Genomic DNA, 16,726 nt, shown 5'->3' on the forward strand with positions numbered 1-16,726 from the left:
TGAATGATGCCATGGGTCTGTAATTGAACAATAATATTTTGTAGGATTATATGATTATCCATATTCTAGCAATCATATGCCATATTGACTTTCTAGCATTGGCAACCTTCCAGCTTCATACTCAAAACCAATTTGGAAGGATTGCTATAGTTACATTTAAAGCACTTTTGCACTTTTGTTTTCATGCTAAGTCAAAAGTGAAGCAAAAATGCCAAATCATGCCAAAAGGCAACTTTAAAAGTACTAAAGGGACCACATAATGAGGGGACTACTGGCAAACTTTGGCAGAAGGACAGTAAAAATGTTTGTGAAAGGGGCACCAGACTTGACTTATTTATTTAAAAACATTTTAATGCCACCTTTCCACCTGACCAGGATCCACAAGGAAGCAAAAAAAATGTTAAAAGGGCAGCTGTTCTCCTGACCAGCCCCCACTACACCTGTGTGGCAGAAGCTCAGCTGGCTCCACTTCTGGTGCCACATCTCAGTGCTGGGGAGGATGGTGGCAGCCACACGCCAGCAGTTTCACCCCTCTGTTGGGGCAAGTGCCTTGGGAAGGGCAAATCTGCCTGAGGGTTTGCATGCTGCTTCAACAAGTGGATCCCCCCCCCCCCCCCGATGTAGCTGTAAACATATCAATATCAGCTCTGATGCAAGGATCAGTGATTGGGCTTAGATTTTCTACAGATTCCTTTGGTGAACGGGGATGGTGGGTTGATACAATGATATAATAGTGTTCTATTCAAGTTTCAACACAATCTGAAGTGACACGTTTGTTACAACAGATCTACTAAAAGAACAAATTCTTTTTTATTTCTATTGCTGTGCTGAATGAAAACATCTGTGGATCTTGATCACACAGTCCTCTGCAGACTTCAAGAATATATTATTCGATAAAATTGCCTGATGAAATAAAAATCAGGTACTAATGTCTTACCTGTTCCAGGATCTGGACCACTAGCCCTTTCTGTTAAAATAAACATAATGTTACAGTCTCCTCCAACCTTTTGTCATTCAAAGCTACAGCATAGCTGCATTATGCTTCCCATTTCTGTCCTGGAAATGCAGTCTGCCAAAGTAAAAACAAACAGATGGATGGTATTCTAATTACCTGATATTGAATGGCGGTGTGGGTCTGTAAATGAACAATAATATTTTGTAAGATTATGTGATTATCAATATTCCAGCAATCATATGCCATATTGACTTTCTAGTATTGGCAACCTTCCAACTTCATATTTAAAACATGTTTGGAAGAATTGCTATACTACTTTAAAGTACTTTTACACTTTCATTTTCATGCTAAGTCAAAAGTGAAGCCAAAATGCCAAACGAGTCCAGTAATTCTTGCGGAAAATTTTTATAAGCCTTGTGAAGAATGTGCATGAAAGGTACGTCTCAACATTTAGCACGTCCATAATCCCACCCCCACCCCAGTAATGTTGGGCAGCCCCGTCCAAGAGGCCAGGGGGCTGGCTTTGGCACAACAGCTGCAACACTCCACCACTTCCAAAGAGACTTCCTGACGGTGTGGGGTGGCTTCAAAAACAAAACACTTCCTGCTGCCAAAAAGTCCTTTCATGGCTCCACAGCGGCCGACCCAGAAGCGGCCGACCCTTGCTTAGGCTAACCAATACAGAACACAGTCATCTGCAGGCAAGGAGTCCATCTCTTTTATCATCAAAAGAGTGAAACTGCAGAACTTTGGGTCTTTAAGAGCCCAGCTTAGTCCATTGTCTGATGAAATAAAAACCAGGTAACACAAGAGAACCAAATACTTGCCTGGTTCAGAATCTTGACCACTAGCCCTTCCTGCTTAAATAAACAAAATGTTATTGTTTTCTCCAATCTTTAATCATTCAGATCTAGCATATTGTAGCATTATGCTTCCATTCCCCATTTCTGTCCTGGAAACACAGTCTGCCAGTATAAAAACAAACAGAGGGATGATATTCTAATTACCTGATAATGAATATGATGAATCTGTAAATGAACAATAATAATTTATAGGATGATATGATTTTCATATAATTATATGCCATACTAATTATATGCCATACTAACTTCCTATTATTGGCAACCAATCAGTTTCATACTTAAAACCTATTTGGAAGGATATCGTAGCGACACTTAAAGTACTTTTGCATTTGCATTTTCATGCTAAGTCAAAAATGAAGCTAAAATGCCAAATCATGCCAAAAGGCAATTTTTGTAGCACTAAAAGGACCACATAATCAGGGGACTATTGGAAAATTTTGGCAGACAGACAGCAAAAATGGTTTGTGAAAGAGACAACAGACTTGACATATATTTAAAAACATTTTTATGCCACCTTTCCATTTAACCAGAGTCTATAAGGCAGCAAACATTAAAAAAAGTTTAAAAGGCATCTGCTCCACTGGCCAGCTCCCACTACAGCAGTGGTAACAAGAGTGCTGGGATGCTGGCTCCACTTTCGGCACCACGTCCCAGTGCCCGGGAGGACAGTGCCATCCACATGCCGGTAGTTTCACCCCTCTGTTAGGGCAAGTACTACAGGGAGGGCAAATCTGCCTGAGCGTCCATGCGCTGCTTCCACAAGTGGATTCACCTCCCCACCCCGGATGTGGCTTTAAATTAATCAATATCACCTCTGATACAAGGATCAATAATTGGACTTAGATTTTCTACAGATTCCTATGCTAAACTGGGATGGGGGTTGAAAGAATGGTAGTGTTCTATTCAAATTTCAACACAATCTATTGTGATAAATTTGTTATAAGAGATCTGCTAAAAGAACACATTCTTTCTTTTCCTGTGCTGAATGAAAGCATCTGTGGATCTTAATCACACAGTCCTCTGCAGACTTGAAAATATCTGATTAGATAAAATTGCCTGATGAAATAAAAATCAGGAAACAAAAGAGAACTAATGTCTTACCTGTTCCAGGATCTGGACCACTAGCACTTCCTATTAAAATAAACAAAATATTACAGTTTCCTCCAACCTTTAGTCATTCAAAGCTACAGCATAGCTGCATTATACTTCCCTTCCCCATTTCTGTCGTGGAAATGCAGTCTGCCAATTAAAAACAGAGGGATGGCATTCTAATTACCTGATAATGAATGACGCTATGGGTCTCTCAGTGGATAATAATAATTTATAGGATTATATGATAATCAGTATTCCAGCAATCATATGTCATATTGACTTTCTAGTATTGGCAACCTTTCAGCTTCATACTTAAAACATATTTGGAAGGGTTGCTATAGCTATATTTAAAGTATTTGTACACTTTTGTTTTCATGCTAAGTCAAAAGTTAAGCTAAAATGCCAAATCATGCCAAAAGGCAATTTTCATAGCACTAAAGGGACCGCATTAACAGGGGACTATTGGAAAATTCTGGTAGAAGGACATCAAAAATGGTTTGTGAAAGGGAGAACAGACTTGACTGACATTTAAAAATATTTTTATGCCACCTTTTTCTCTGACCAGGGTCAACAAGGGAGCAAACATAAAAACAGAAGAACTTTGGGTCTTTAAGGGCCCAGCTTAGTCCACAGCCTGAAAAATCAGGTGACATAGAGGACTAATATCTTACCTGTTTCAAGATCTGGACCACTAGCACTTCCTGTTAAAATAAACAAAATGTTACAGCCTCCTCCACCCTTTAATCATTCAAAGCTACAGCATAGCTGCCTTATACGTCACTTCTTCATTTCTGTTTTGGAAACATAATCTATTGATGTAAAAACAGAGAGATGGCATTCTCATTACCTGATAATGAAGGATGCAATGAATAGATAAATGAACAATAATATTTTATAGGATTTCAAACTGTAAAAAAAATGAACAAGCTGTAAAAAAGTAGAAGGGCCAGGGGAAGGGAGCTAGCGAGCTACCCTTCCCCTTGGGAATGGCAGACAGTGGCAAAGGGCAACTGCCCTGCCAAACAGGGCATCTGGGGAGCACCTCTTGCCAGGAGTGAACGCCCGGCAGAGCCCCACAGCAGAGCAAAGCTCCAGTACGGGGCATCCGCCCGCAGGAGCTTCACTGTGATGTTTATATGATCAGATCAAGACCCATGCTGCGCCTCATGCTTCTGCTTGATTAATAAAGAATGGCTATGGCCAATTGATTTACCCCATCCAAAAGTGTGGTATGATTATTGGGCAGGGACTTTGTCCTGAATGAGTTCCACCCTCGGACCACAAACCCATCTGCATATTTTCTTATTTTCCTTCTTAATACTACTGCAGATAAGTGCATTCTTAAAACACTGCAAAAAAAGCAATCTTGTACATATGATTGCATCACAGTTCTTTCTTTGTGCTTTTTTCATGTATGTAAGCCATTTGTTCTTCTGGCACACACAAAGTTGATTAATACCAATGTTTGAATGATTGCATCATTATGATCTGGTGATTTCTCATTCACATAGGCAACACAGGGAGAAGAACGATGCAAATGAAATAAGGAACAAAAACTAGCCACAGAATTCTGCATACATAGTGCTCTATCTAAAAATTTGAAGGAAAAAATTAATAATGGAGAATTTTCAATGTGTCAGTGGAAAGAAAGGTAACTTGCTTCACAATCCTATGCAGAGTTACTGCTTTCTAAGCCCAGTGAAATCAAGAGACTGGAGTTAATTTGAATAGGATTATACTGTTGGACCTCCATTACTAATTTTTGAATGAAAAAGCACTGTTAAGATTTTAAGAAACTCTAGAACTCTGAACGAATGAGTCTGATAATTCTTCTTGTAATTCTTCTGAAGAATATAATATGTGCTACATGTTTAAACATTATTTTCACACACATTCTTCACAAGGATGATAATATTGTGAAGAATGTGCATGAAACATATGTTTAAACATGTAGCACTTCCATACTTCCACCCCATCCCCCAAGTAATCTCTAAATATACAAAATATCAGCACTGACACAAGGATCAAACATTTGGTTAGATTTCCCATAAATTCCTATAATAAACTAGATAGGTTTTTGATATGGTATGATAGTGCTCCATCCAAGTTCCATTCAAGGTATGCCTGTGTTCCATTCAAGTTTCAAAACAATTTAGTGACAAATTTGTAACAAGGAATGTGCTAAAAGAACAAATACTGTTTGTTTGGTTTTTCTTTTCTTTTTTGCAGTGAATGAAAACAGATGTTCATCTTGCTAATACCCAGCCATTTCATCACCATACATCCTATACCTTTTCCAAGTTCTCTGACATGTAAAGAGCATCGAGGAGAAGGGGAGATTTCACTTCCTACTATGCTATGATTTGATTGAGACTTCTTCAACCTGGAGGCTACAACTTAGCAGAAGGCCAAGCTAAGGCCTTTTCCGCATGGGCAGAATACACTGCCCCAGGGACGGCAAAAACGCCATCCCTGGGGTGCTGTTCACACAGGAGCAGCGTGAAGCCGCCACTGTAAACCTCGCTCATTGAGCAAGGTTTTTGCAAAGTGGCGGCTTCCCACCGGCGCATTGCAAACAGCACTGGCGGGACACCGCCACTGTTCCTGTCGCCTCCACTGACCTTCCTGTCCAGCATCACTCTGGAGGGCTGCAGAGACCCACCCACACTGCCCTCCGACCCCTGGAGGTTGGAGGGCAGCATGGATGGGTCCCTGCAGCCCTCCAGAGCGATGCTAGACAGGAAGATCAGTGGAGGGGGCCGACCGAGAGGTGGCTCCATGTGGAGTTGCCTCTCCAGCTGGGGGGAAAGTCAGGGCCACTCGCACTATAGCATGAGAATAGTTCCCGAGCCTCCACCAGCACAATTCATGCCGGTGGAGCTGCATTTCCGCACATGTGAAGAAACAGCGTAAGAAAGTGAGTTGCCTATGGGTTTGCTGTTCCTCCTCAAAAAAAAATCAATAATGGAGAATTCTCAATGTGTTGGTGGAAAGAAAGATAACTTGTTCCACAATCCTATGCAGAGCTATATTTGGTCATTGACTGTAAATAAAGTCTTCTTCTTCTTCTACGCAGAGCTACTGCTTTCTAATTCCACTGAAATAGAGTGGAACTACTTTGAATAGGATTACGCTGTCGGACCTCCATCTGCCGTTACTGATATTTGAGTGAAAAAACTCTGTTAAAATTTCAAGAAACTCGAGAACTCTGAACAACTGATATCAATAATTATTCCTGTAATTCTTGTGAAAAATATTATAATTCTTGTGAAGAATGTGCATGAAAGGTATGTCTCAACACTTCCATAATTCCACCCCCCAGCAAACAAACAGGGGGATGGTATTCCAATTACCTGATAATAAATGTTGTGATGAGTCTGTAAATGAACAGTAATAATTTATAGCATTGTGTGATTATCAATATTCTAGCCACCATTTGCCATATTAACTTTCTAGTATTGGCAACCTTCCAGCTTCATACTTAAAACACATTTGGAAGGATTTCTATAGCTAAGTTTAAAGTACTTTTGCACTTTCATTTCCATGCTAAGTCAACAGTAAAGCTAAAATGCCAAATGAGTCCAATAATTCTTCTTGTAATTCTTGCTGGAAAATATTATAATCCTTATGAAGAATGTGCATGAAAGGAATGTCTCAACATACAGCACTTTCATAATTCCATCTCCCAGTAATGTCGGGCAGCACCATCCAAGAGGCCAGGTGGCTGGCTGCGGCACCGCAGCTGCACCACTGCACGACTCACAAACGGGTTTCCTGGAGGTGTGGGGAGGCTTCAAAAACGTAAAAGCCTCTTTGCTGAGAAGTAACCCCTTCATGGCTCTGACCCAGAAACTATCATCCATGCCTAGGTCTATCAGCACAGAACACAGTCCTCTTCAGCCGAGAAGACTATCTCCTATATCATCAAAGTGTGAAACTGCAGAATTTCAGGTCTTTAAGGGCCTGGCCATTGCCTGATGAAATAAAATCAGGTAACACAAGAGAACTAATGACTGCCTGCTGAAATAAACAAATTTTTATAGTCCTCTCCAGTCTTTAATCATTCAATGCGAGCACATAGTTGCATGATACATCCCTTCCCCATTTCTGTCCTGGAAATGCAGTCTGCCAATATAAAAATAAACAAAGGGATGGGATTCTAATTACCTGACAATGAATGATGAGATGATTCTATAAAGGAACAATAATAATTTATAGGATTATGTGATTATCAATATTTTAGCAATCATATGTCATATTAACTTTATAGTATTGGCAGCTTTCCAGCTTCATACTTAAAAAATATTTGGAAGGATTGCTATATTGTTGGGCAGCCCCATCCAAGAGGCCAGGTGGCAGGTTGTGGCATCACAGCTGCAAGACTCTGCCACTCCCAAAGAGGCTCCCTTGTGGTGTGGGGAGCCTTCAAAAATGTAAAAGCCTCTTTGCTGACAAGTAGCCCCCTGACGGCTCCACAGCGGCCAACCCAGAGGTTATCACCCATGCCTAGGTCCACCAGCACAGAACACAGTCCTCTGCAGGCGAGGAGACCATCTTTTATGTAATCAAAGTGTGAAACTGCAGAACTTAGTCCATTCCTTAGTCTCAACATGTAGCACTTTCCTTAGTCTCAACATATTGCACTTAGTACATTCCTTAGTCTCAACATATAGCACTTAGTCTATTAAGAGCCCAACTTAGTCCATTCCTTAGTCTCAACATATAGCACTTTCCTTAGTCTCAACATATAGCACTTAGTCTATTAAGAGCCCAGCTTAGTCCATTCCTTAGTCTCAACATATAGCACTTTCCTTAGTCTCAACATATAGCACTTAATCTATTAAGAGCCCAGCTTAGTCAATTCCTTAGTCTCAACATATAGCACTTTGTCTATTAAGAGCCCAGCTTAGTCCATTCCTTAGTCTCAACATATAGCACTTTCCTTAGTCTCATCATATAGCACTTAGTCTATTAAGAGCCCAGCTTAGTCCATTCCTTAGTCTCAACATATAGCACTTTGTCTATTAAGAGCCCAGCTTAGTCAGTTCCTTAGTCTCAACATATAGCACTTTCCTTAGTCTCAACATATAGCACTTAGTCTATTAAGAGCCTCGCTTAGTCCATTCCTTAGTTTCAACATTTAGTGCTTTCATAATTCCACCCCTTCCCCAGTAATGGTGGACAGCCCCATCCAAGAGCCAGGGGGCTGGCTTCAGCACCACAGCTGCAACACTCCGCCACTCCCAAAGGGGCTTCCTGAAGGTGTGGGGAGGCTTCAAAAACATAAAAGCCTGTTAGCTGCCAAGAAGCTTCCTCATGGCTTCACAACAGCTGACCAGAAGTTTTCAGCCATTCCTAGGCACACCAGCACTGAACACAGTCCTCTGCAGGCGAGGACACTATTTCCTATATCATCAAAGTGTGAAATTGCAGAACTTTGGGTCTTTAATAGCCCAGCTTAGTCCATTGCCTGATGAAATAAAAATCAAATAATACAAGAGAACTAATGTTTTACCTTTTCTAAGATCTTGATGACTAGCACTTCCTGTTAAAATAAACAAAGTTTTATAGTTTTCTCCAGTTTTTAATCATTCAAAGCTATCGCATAGCTGCATTATACTTCCATTCCCCATTTCTGCCGTGGAAATGCAGTCTGCCAATGTAAAAACAGAGAGATGGGATTCTAATTACCTGATAATGGATGATGCGATGAGTCTATAAATGAACAATAATAATTTATAGGATTATGTATTATCAATATTTTAGCAATCATATGCCATATTAACTTTATAGTATTGGCAGCTTTCCAGCTTCATACTTAAAAAATATTTGGAAGGATTGCTATATTGTTGGGCAGCCCCATCCAAGAGGCCAGGTGGCAGGTTGTGGCATCACAGCTGCAAGACTCTGCCACTCCCAAAGAGGCTCCCTTGTGGTGTGGGGAGCCTTCAAAAATGTAAAAGCCTCTTTGCTGACAAGTAGCCCCCTGACGGCTCCACAGCAGCCAACCCAGAGGTTATCACCCATGCCTAGGTCCACCAGCACAGAACACAGTCCTCTGCAGGCGAGGAGACCATCTTTTATGTAATCAAAGTGTGAAACTGCAGAACTTAGTCCATTCCTTAGTCTCAACATGTAGCACTTTCCTTAGTCTCATCATATAGCACTTAGTCTATTAAGAGCCCAACTTAGTCCATTCCTTAGTCTCAACATATAGCACTTTCCTTAGTCTCAACATATAGCACTTAGTCTATTAAGAGCCCAGCTTAGTCCATTCCTTAGTCTCAACATATAGCACGTTCCTTAGTCTCAACATATAGCACTTAGTCTATTAAGAGCCCAGCTTAGTCAATTTGTTAGTCTCAACATGTAGCACTTTCCTTAGTCTCAACATATTGCACTTAGTCTATTAAGAGGCCAGCTTAGTCCATTCCTTAGTCTCAACATATAGCACTTTTCTTAGTCTCAACATATAGCACTTAATCTATTAAGAGCCCAGCTTAGTCAATTCCTTAGTCTCAACATATAACACTTTCCTTAGTCTCAACATATAGCACTTTGTCTATTAAGAGCCCAGCTTAGTCCATTCCTTAGTCTCAACATATAGCACTTTCCTTAGTCTCATCATATAGCACTTAGTCTATTAAGAGCCCAGCTTAGTCCATTCCTTAGTCTCAACATATAGCACTTTCCTTAGTCTCAACATATAGCACTTAGTCTATTAAGAGCCTAGCTTAGTCCATTCCTTAGTTTCAACATTTAGTGCTTTCATAATTCCACCCCTTCCCCAGTAATGGTGGACAGCCCCATCCAAGAGCCAGGGGGCTGGCTTCAGCACCACAGCTGCAACACTCCGCCACTCCCAAAGGGGCTTCCTGAAGGTATGGGGAGGCTTCAAAAACATAAAAGCCTCTTAGCTGCCAAGAAGCTTCCTCATGGCTTCACAACAGCTGACCAGAAGTTATCAGCCATTCCTAGGCACACCAGCACCGAACACAGTCCTCTGCAGGCGAGGACACTATTTCCTATATCATCAAAGTGTGAAATTGCAGAACTTTGGGTCTTTAATAGCCCAGCTTAGTCCATTGCCTGATGAAATAAAAATCAAATAACACAAGAGTACTAATGTCTTACCTTTTCTAAGATCTTGATGACTAGCACTTCCTGTTAAAATAAACAAAGTTTTATAGTTTTCTCCAGTTTTTAATCATTCAAAGCTATCACATAGCTGCATTATACTTCCATTCCCCATTTCTGCCGTGGAAATGCAGTCTGCCAATGTAAAAACAGAGAGATGGGATTCTAATTACCTGATAACGGATGATGCGATGAGTCTATAAATGAACAATAATAATTTATAGGATTGTATGATTATCAATATTCTAGCAATCATATGCCATACTGACTTCCTAGTACTGCCAACCTTCCAGTTTCATACTTAAAACACATTTGAAAGAATAGCTGTAGCTACATTTAAAGTACTTTAGCACTTTCATTATGTCACTGAGGCTGTTGTGAAACTATGCAAACATCATAGAACAACCTGTATCTCAGTGTACCTGCCAATATTATTGAGACGTCCTTGCAAAAGTCTCTCCAGTTGCTAAAATATAGACACATTTCTGTAGATATCTAGATAATAATATCTAGATAATAATTGCACATACACTAGTGAGTTAATATTTCTCTTATGTAAAATTATGGCTGCTGCTATATATTTAAGTTTAACTGATCATCTGGAGAGCAGTTAGTGAAATGGTACATACAATAAGTAACATAAAATATCAAATTAAACCAATTTCCCTGCACAAAACAGAGTGTTTCTGGTGGATCTAATGCATTCATGTTGAAAACTTGCCTAGTTTTATTTCAAGAACCTCAAGACACTTCAGATTCTTGCATTCCTTCCCCCTCCCCCCCTTATGACTGAGTGATTTCTGTTGAAGATGCTTATTTGTCATGATGGTGTGCATTTCTTCATTACAGTCATGGAGGTGGCTCAGCCAGCCTTCCTCATTGTGAAAAGACAAGAGGCAGCTCACTTTATCTGTGATTATAGCTATGCTGGGGATGCAAAGCAATTCCAAATAAGTTTGCATAAGCAGACAGGCAATCAGTCTGTCCAGATCTGCACCTCACCCTTCACAACCGAATACAAGCCATCGGACACGAAGAAGCCCTTCCGCTGTCACATCCATCCAAGTCACAACAGAGTCAACCTCACCCTTTGGGGACTGGAGCCAACTGATGCTGGGCTTTACTTTTGCCAGATGGAGGGGATTTATCCTCCACCCTATTACCCAGTCGTGGGAAAGGGGACCCAGCTATATGTCATTGGTGAGCATTGTTTGGTGTCAGACAGGTTTCAGATTTGTCCAGTCTTTGTGGGTGGCCTATCTCTAATAAAATGCCAAATCGTGCCAAAATGCAATTTTCCTAGCACTAAAAAGACTACATAATTAAAGGACTACTGGCAAATTTTGTGAAGGGGAAGCGGATAACATTTCTAAGTTCAGCTGAGTGTAGGCTGCTGAACTTGATAACAATAGGGGGATGGCAGCTCTGCTTGTATCATCTGGTACTTTTTTGGACTCAGCCTTCTGATCTTTGAAAATGTTGATAGAGTCCTGATTGTTGTGAAGCCAAGTACCTGCTCCTTGGATCCTTGCCCTTCAAGCCTGGTAAAATCATGCCAAAGTGGTAAGTGGCTTTTTGAGACATTTAATGTGTCTCACTTAACAGGGCTGTCTCCTCATCTCCCTTAAGAAGGCAATTTTTTGCTAAATTAAGAAGGCAAGACTTTTGCTAAAGTAACTCTCCTTTCATAAAAAGGAGCTGGCTGGTTACTGCACAGTATCTAATTGAGTGAGGAGTGGCTGAGCAGCTCCAGGTCTTCCTGGTTGAGACATCTGCTCTTGACCCCTTTCAGTCAGCATTAAGGCTTGGCTTTAGGGCTGAGACCACACAATTTGCTTTGGTTGATCAGCTCTGTTTACATCTAGAAAGAAGCATGTTAATATTTCTGGATCTATCAGGAGCCTTTAAAACAGTTGAGCATTTGGTCCTGATCAACTGTCTTTCCTTCAGGGGGTGAGGAGTACTGCCATAGTTGGTTCTCTCCATTCCTCCAGGAATGCTCACAGAGGTTGCTATCTGAGAGGAGAGATCTTCCCAATAAGATCTGAATTGTGGAGTCCCACAGGATTCAATCTTGTATCTGCTGTTTTTAACACATATATGCATCCCCTTGCTGAGATTGTCAGGAGATTGTCAGGATGCCATTAATATACTGGTGACACTCAGCCCTTCTTCCTGCTGGATAAGCAGTAGGCAGCAAGGCTCTCGGTACTATTCCAGTGCCTGGATAAGGTAGTCCAGTGGTTAAGGAGTTGTGGCTGAAGCTGAATCCATCCAAGACTGAGGCCATGTGGCTAAGAAAAACTGAAATGCTAGCTAAGGGTCACTTCTAAGACTTGAGGGTGAAAAGTTGACACCTGTAGATTCTGTAAGGAGTCTCAGTGTGTGGTTGGATTCTGCACTATAATTGAATAAACAAGTGTTCATGGTAGCATAGTTGACATTTTTTCACCTTTATCAGACCCACCATTTGGATCCTTATTTGTCTGGGTAGGCCTGGCCACACTGATTCATCGAACAGTGACCTCCAGATTGGACAACTGTTATTTGCTCTACATAGGGCTATCCTTGAAAATGCCTCAGCAATTGGAGATGGTCCAGAATGCAGCTGCCAGATTGTTGACTGGATTATTCCAATTTTGTGGCAAGTGAACTGGCTACTACTTAGCCTCTGCATCCAAGTCAAGGTATTGGTGTTAACCTTTAAAGCCCTTAACTATCTAGAACCCTCATACCAGTGGTGGGATTCAAATAATTTAACAACCGGTTCCGGTGGTGGGATTCAAATAATTTAACAACTGGTTGTTTACAAGCACCATTTTAACAACCAGTTCTGCCGAAGTGGTGCAAACCTGCTGAATCCCACCACTGACTCATGCCTATGGTACTGCCTCTCCTGTTACAACCTCCTATGATCCCTTCAGTCTTCTCTAGGGGATTCTTGCAGGTGCTCAGCCCCAGGATGGCTCAGTTGTGGCCCCACCCTGTGGAATGCATTCTTTGATGATACCCATGCCCTGACAACTTGTTTAGTTTTTACAGAACATGCAAGGCCAAATTGTTTAGGTTGTTTTGTTTTTTGTTGGGTGGTTTTTTTTTTGATATGGTGCATTACACATGGGTAGAAAGCATTTTCCCTCCTCTTTCCCATACCTGTCATCCTGACCACAATTCTTCATTGAAATATGGTGTCAACCACTTAATATTCATGTCTGTAGCCTTATCTGGGTGCTTGCTGGTAAACACACCCTTCAGTCTCCCTGGAATCTGGTTTGACCTCTTCCCAGTAGATTGTTGCTTGCTCTTCTTCACTGAATGTAGTCAAGATATTGGTTCCCTCTTGGGATTTCATGCTCAGGAAGTCTACTAGATAGTGTACCTCAGGTGTTACTTTCAGATTAAACATTTCTGACTGACTCAGTTCATCTTTCATATCGGTGGATCCTGCTAATACATTTACTTTGTCAGCAGGAATGCTTAGCTGCTCAGCCATTTCTGCAACTTTTTCTATGTAGGTGTGCTGTGTTACCATCTCTCAAAGAGCAACACAATGACTCGATTGATCTCTTTCTTCTTACTTATTTGGAAGATCCCCTGTGAATTTATTCAGCAACTTCTCTGGTGTTTCCTTGTATAGGGTCAAAAGGCCCTATAGATTCCTACAATAAACTAGGTAGGTTTTTTACACAAAGTTGTAATAGTATTTCATTTAAGTACCAATACAATCTAAAGTAATAAATTTGTTATAAGGAATGTATGCAAATAACAAATTCTTTTTTGTCTTTCTTTTTGCTTGTCTTTCTGTGCTGCTTTTTAAACTTTTTCATGGGAAAGAGATGTGAGCTCAAATCACGTTTGCTGCCAGTTGTTTAAGTATAAATACAATCTTAAGTGATAAATTCGTTATAAGTAATGAGCTTAAAATATTGGCATTCACCTATAAAGATGACTAGTCTCAAGAAATTACAGTGATATTTTATGTTTATAAAAGACTTATCAAATTAGTTACATACACAGATTTAAAAGAAACAGTTCTATGTGAAGAAATAAACATTATTTCATGAAGTTAGCATACAAACTTTGAATTTATTCATTAACCGTTAACAGTGACCAAGAAGTCATGTTTTACCTTGTAAGATGGAAGTGTAATAAGCAGAGAAGGCCACTCCACACTGATAAGAGTTTCTGTATAATACAATAGTCATTTTGTTTGTTGCAGATTTATAGCTGCGGTTCGGATGACTGCAAATTCTTCCAAATAGCATTGAATAATGTAAAGGGCCATTGTGGATTTGGATGTAGTCAGAATAACAGTTCAGCCTGAGAAGGGAAATGGACAAGGCATTTTGTTGGCATATTATTCATGAAGAATATTAAAGAAGTGAAGTTAAAGCTTTGTTTTTTCTTCTTCAAGACCAACCTTTACATATTCAGACTTCATTTTCCAACATATTACCCTTGTTTATCTTCTAGAGCACTCACCATAAAACATAATTGGTTCTGGCCCATCATACCACTGCCTTGAGCATTAGGGAGAAATGAGTCCTTATTCTCCAACAATGCCAGAATGTTTTCATTCCCTCTTCTTTTGTTAAATTTATTTATAACTTCTGAAAATGAAATGGCATAAAGAGCGGCTAAGATTTACCTTGGCTGCCATTGCTGCCTAAAGGTGGGGCAGGGAGAGAGGCAGGCTCAGTGTCAGCATCCAGTCCAGCATGGGGCTGGGTCGGTCAGTTGCCAGAGCAAGCAAGTGACGTACCTGGAGGAGGTGGGGCTGCAGCCTTATATAGGCAGGCTGTGCCTTTTCTCACCAAAACACCGACAGCATTCTGATTACAGTTATTGTTGTTGTTATTTGCATTTTACCTGTCACAGCCTGGCAGGTTGCTCATGGGGACTGATCCATTCAGGGGAGGAGGAGACTGTGTGCTGGCACTCCTTATTTGGTGAGGGCCTCCGTAAGAGACCTAGGGGGTAGAGCGAGTCTGTAAACCATATGCCCAGGTGGGGGCTGCTGGTGGTTTGCACCCCCTGGCAGTAAGGAGAGTTTATCCAGAGGCCAGCGCCCAGATGGCTCACATTATCTTGGTGCTCTGGGTGTTGGTGTTTCCCCCATGCATCGGGATGAGTCAAAGTTATTACTGGGGGACAGCAGACATGCTGCCCAGTGCCGGATCTGTTCCCCGTGCTTCCTTTTGCCAGCACACCAATAAAATGTCTGTGGCCAAATTTTACTTGTCTCCTTCTGCATCCTCAGACTACTTCCCTCCTCAGGTGGCAAAATGTTTTTTTCTAGGATACCTAGCAGGTAACCTAGCATTTGTGCTGCTTTTGCATTTAGCTTGCTGAAAGCAGATGCAAATTACTTCATGATAGCTCAATGATCCCTTTTATTTGATTTCATTTTAAACTGTTTGGGGATATGAAAGCTTGGTAACACTGTGCCATTTGTATTATGGTAGCAGCTAGAAAGATTCGTTTGTATATGAAAACATCCTAAATCCTCAAAAAGTAGCTCAGGAGAATATTCAAGACCTGTCCTAAACAACGCCATTGATTCTTAGAAGCCTATCCAGGAAAATACAGTTACCTACTATTCTTGATCTTCTGCAACAGGCAGTCATAAGATATTGTTGGGTATGTTTTTGGATGTGCTTTCAATTAGCAAAGGAAAATCTGAGATATACTAGAGCTGAAAAGTATTCCATGTAAATTGACTGAACATCTTAGAACAAGAGCCAGAATCTTTTACAATTCACTTACTGAAAAAACCCCCATTATACCTAAAGGAAAAATATTATTATGAAGACAGATGGAATGCTTTTTATATGGTAATAAGAACTGTATATAAAGTTCCTGATAAGGCTCAAATTTTGTCTGGGTTTGTGTTGCTTGGCATCTCAAGAAGCTTTACTCCTAAGGAAGCAATCCTAAACAGGTGTACTCAGCAGTAAATCGAATGATCTTCAATGAGCCTAAATAATTCTAGCTACCTCACTAGCATGCCCTAGAGTTATCATATAATTTCAGTGGCTGCAAAAACAAACCAAGAAATAGATCAATGAAATATACAGAGAACATTATGATAATTCCAGTTGTAAACGCTTACTCTTTGACAAAAGAAAACTTCAGGAGTATTTGAGCATTTTGTGCTACTGTAATTTCCCAGACACACTTTACACGGAGGCCATTTCCAGGATAATATGGGCTCAATATGAACCCAGATGGGTGTGAGAGGGAACCACCACATCGTGAACTTCCTGAAACACATAAAATTGTTACTTTTTATATCCATGATATTTTGTAATTTTTAAAAAATCCTCCCCTAGTGTTCACATTCAGTTCAGAGCTTTCTCCAAATTTTAAGTTAGATGGCAGTATGGAACCATTACAATTATATTCTTTTACATTTTATTGCCCTCAGTTCTGCAAATTTTGAAAACCTGAACCTACTTTCAGTAGTCGTTCTCAGCTGAAATACAGGGAATTGGATTTCATCTACAGCCGCTTGAAAACACAGATCTTTCCTGCTTTCTTCTTCCCCCAAAAGTCCCCTAAACCTCTGAAAAACTGAAGCTAGGTATTGAATTTGTTTTGAAAACTAAATGCCATGAAGCACTTGGTGCTGCAGTAAGGAAGGAAAATCTGGCAAAATCATCCTTACTTTCCTCTTCCA

The 16,726-nt window shown here is 40.5% G+C and overlaps 1 long non-coding RNA gene across 1 annotated transcript; it reads right to left on the bottom strand.

The window, feature by feature from the left end:
• Nucleotides 1-7,077: 7,077 nt before the first annotated feature.
• Nucleotides 7,078-10,240, bottom strand: LOC125437749. The gene is made up of 5 exons (XR_007245263.1): nt 10,221-10,240; nt 10,045-10,074; nt 8,602-8,625; nt 8,426-8,455; nt 7,078-7,101 (listed from the first exon to the last, which is right to left on the bottom strand). It is a non-coding gene; the product is annotated as an uncharacterized LOC125437749 (long non-coding RNA).
• Nucleotides 10,241-16,726: the final 6,486 nt, after the last annotated feature.

This window comes from Sphaerodactylus townsendi, linkage group LG08 (assembly GCF_021028975.2).
Source record: "Sphaerodactylus townsendi isolate TG3544 linkage group LG08, MPM_Stown_v2.3, whole genome shotgun sequence".
NCBI lineage: Eukaryota > Metazoa > Chordata > Lepidosauria > Squamata > Sphaerodactylidae > Sphaerodactylus > Sphaerodactylus townsendi.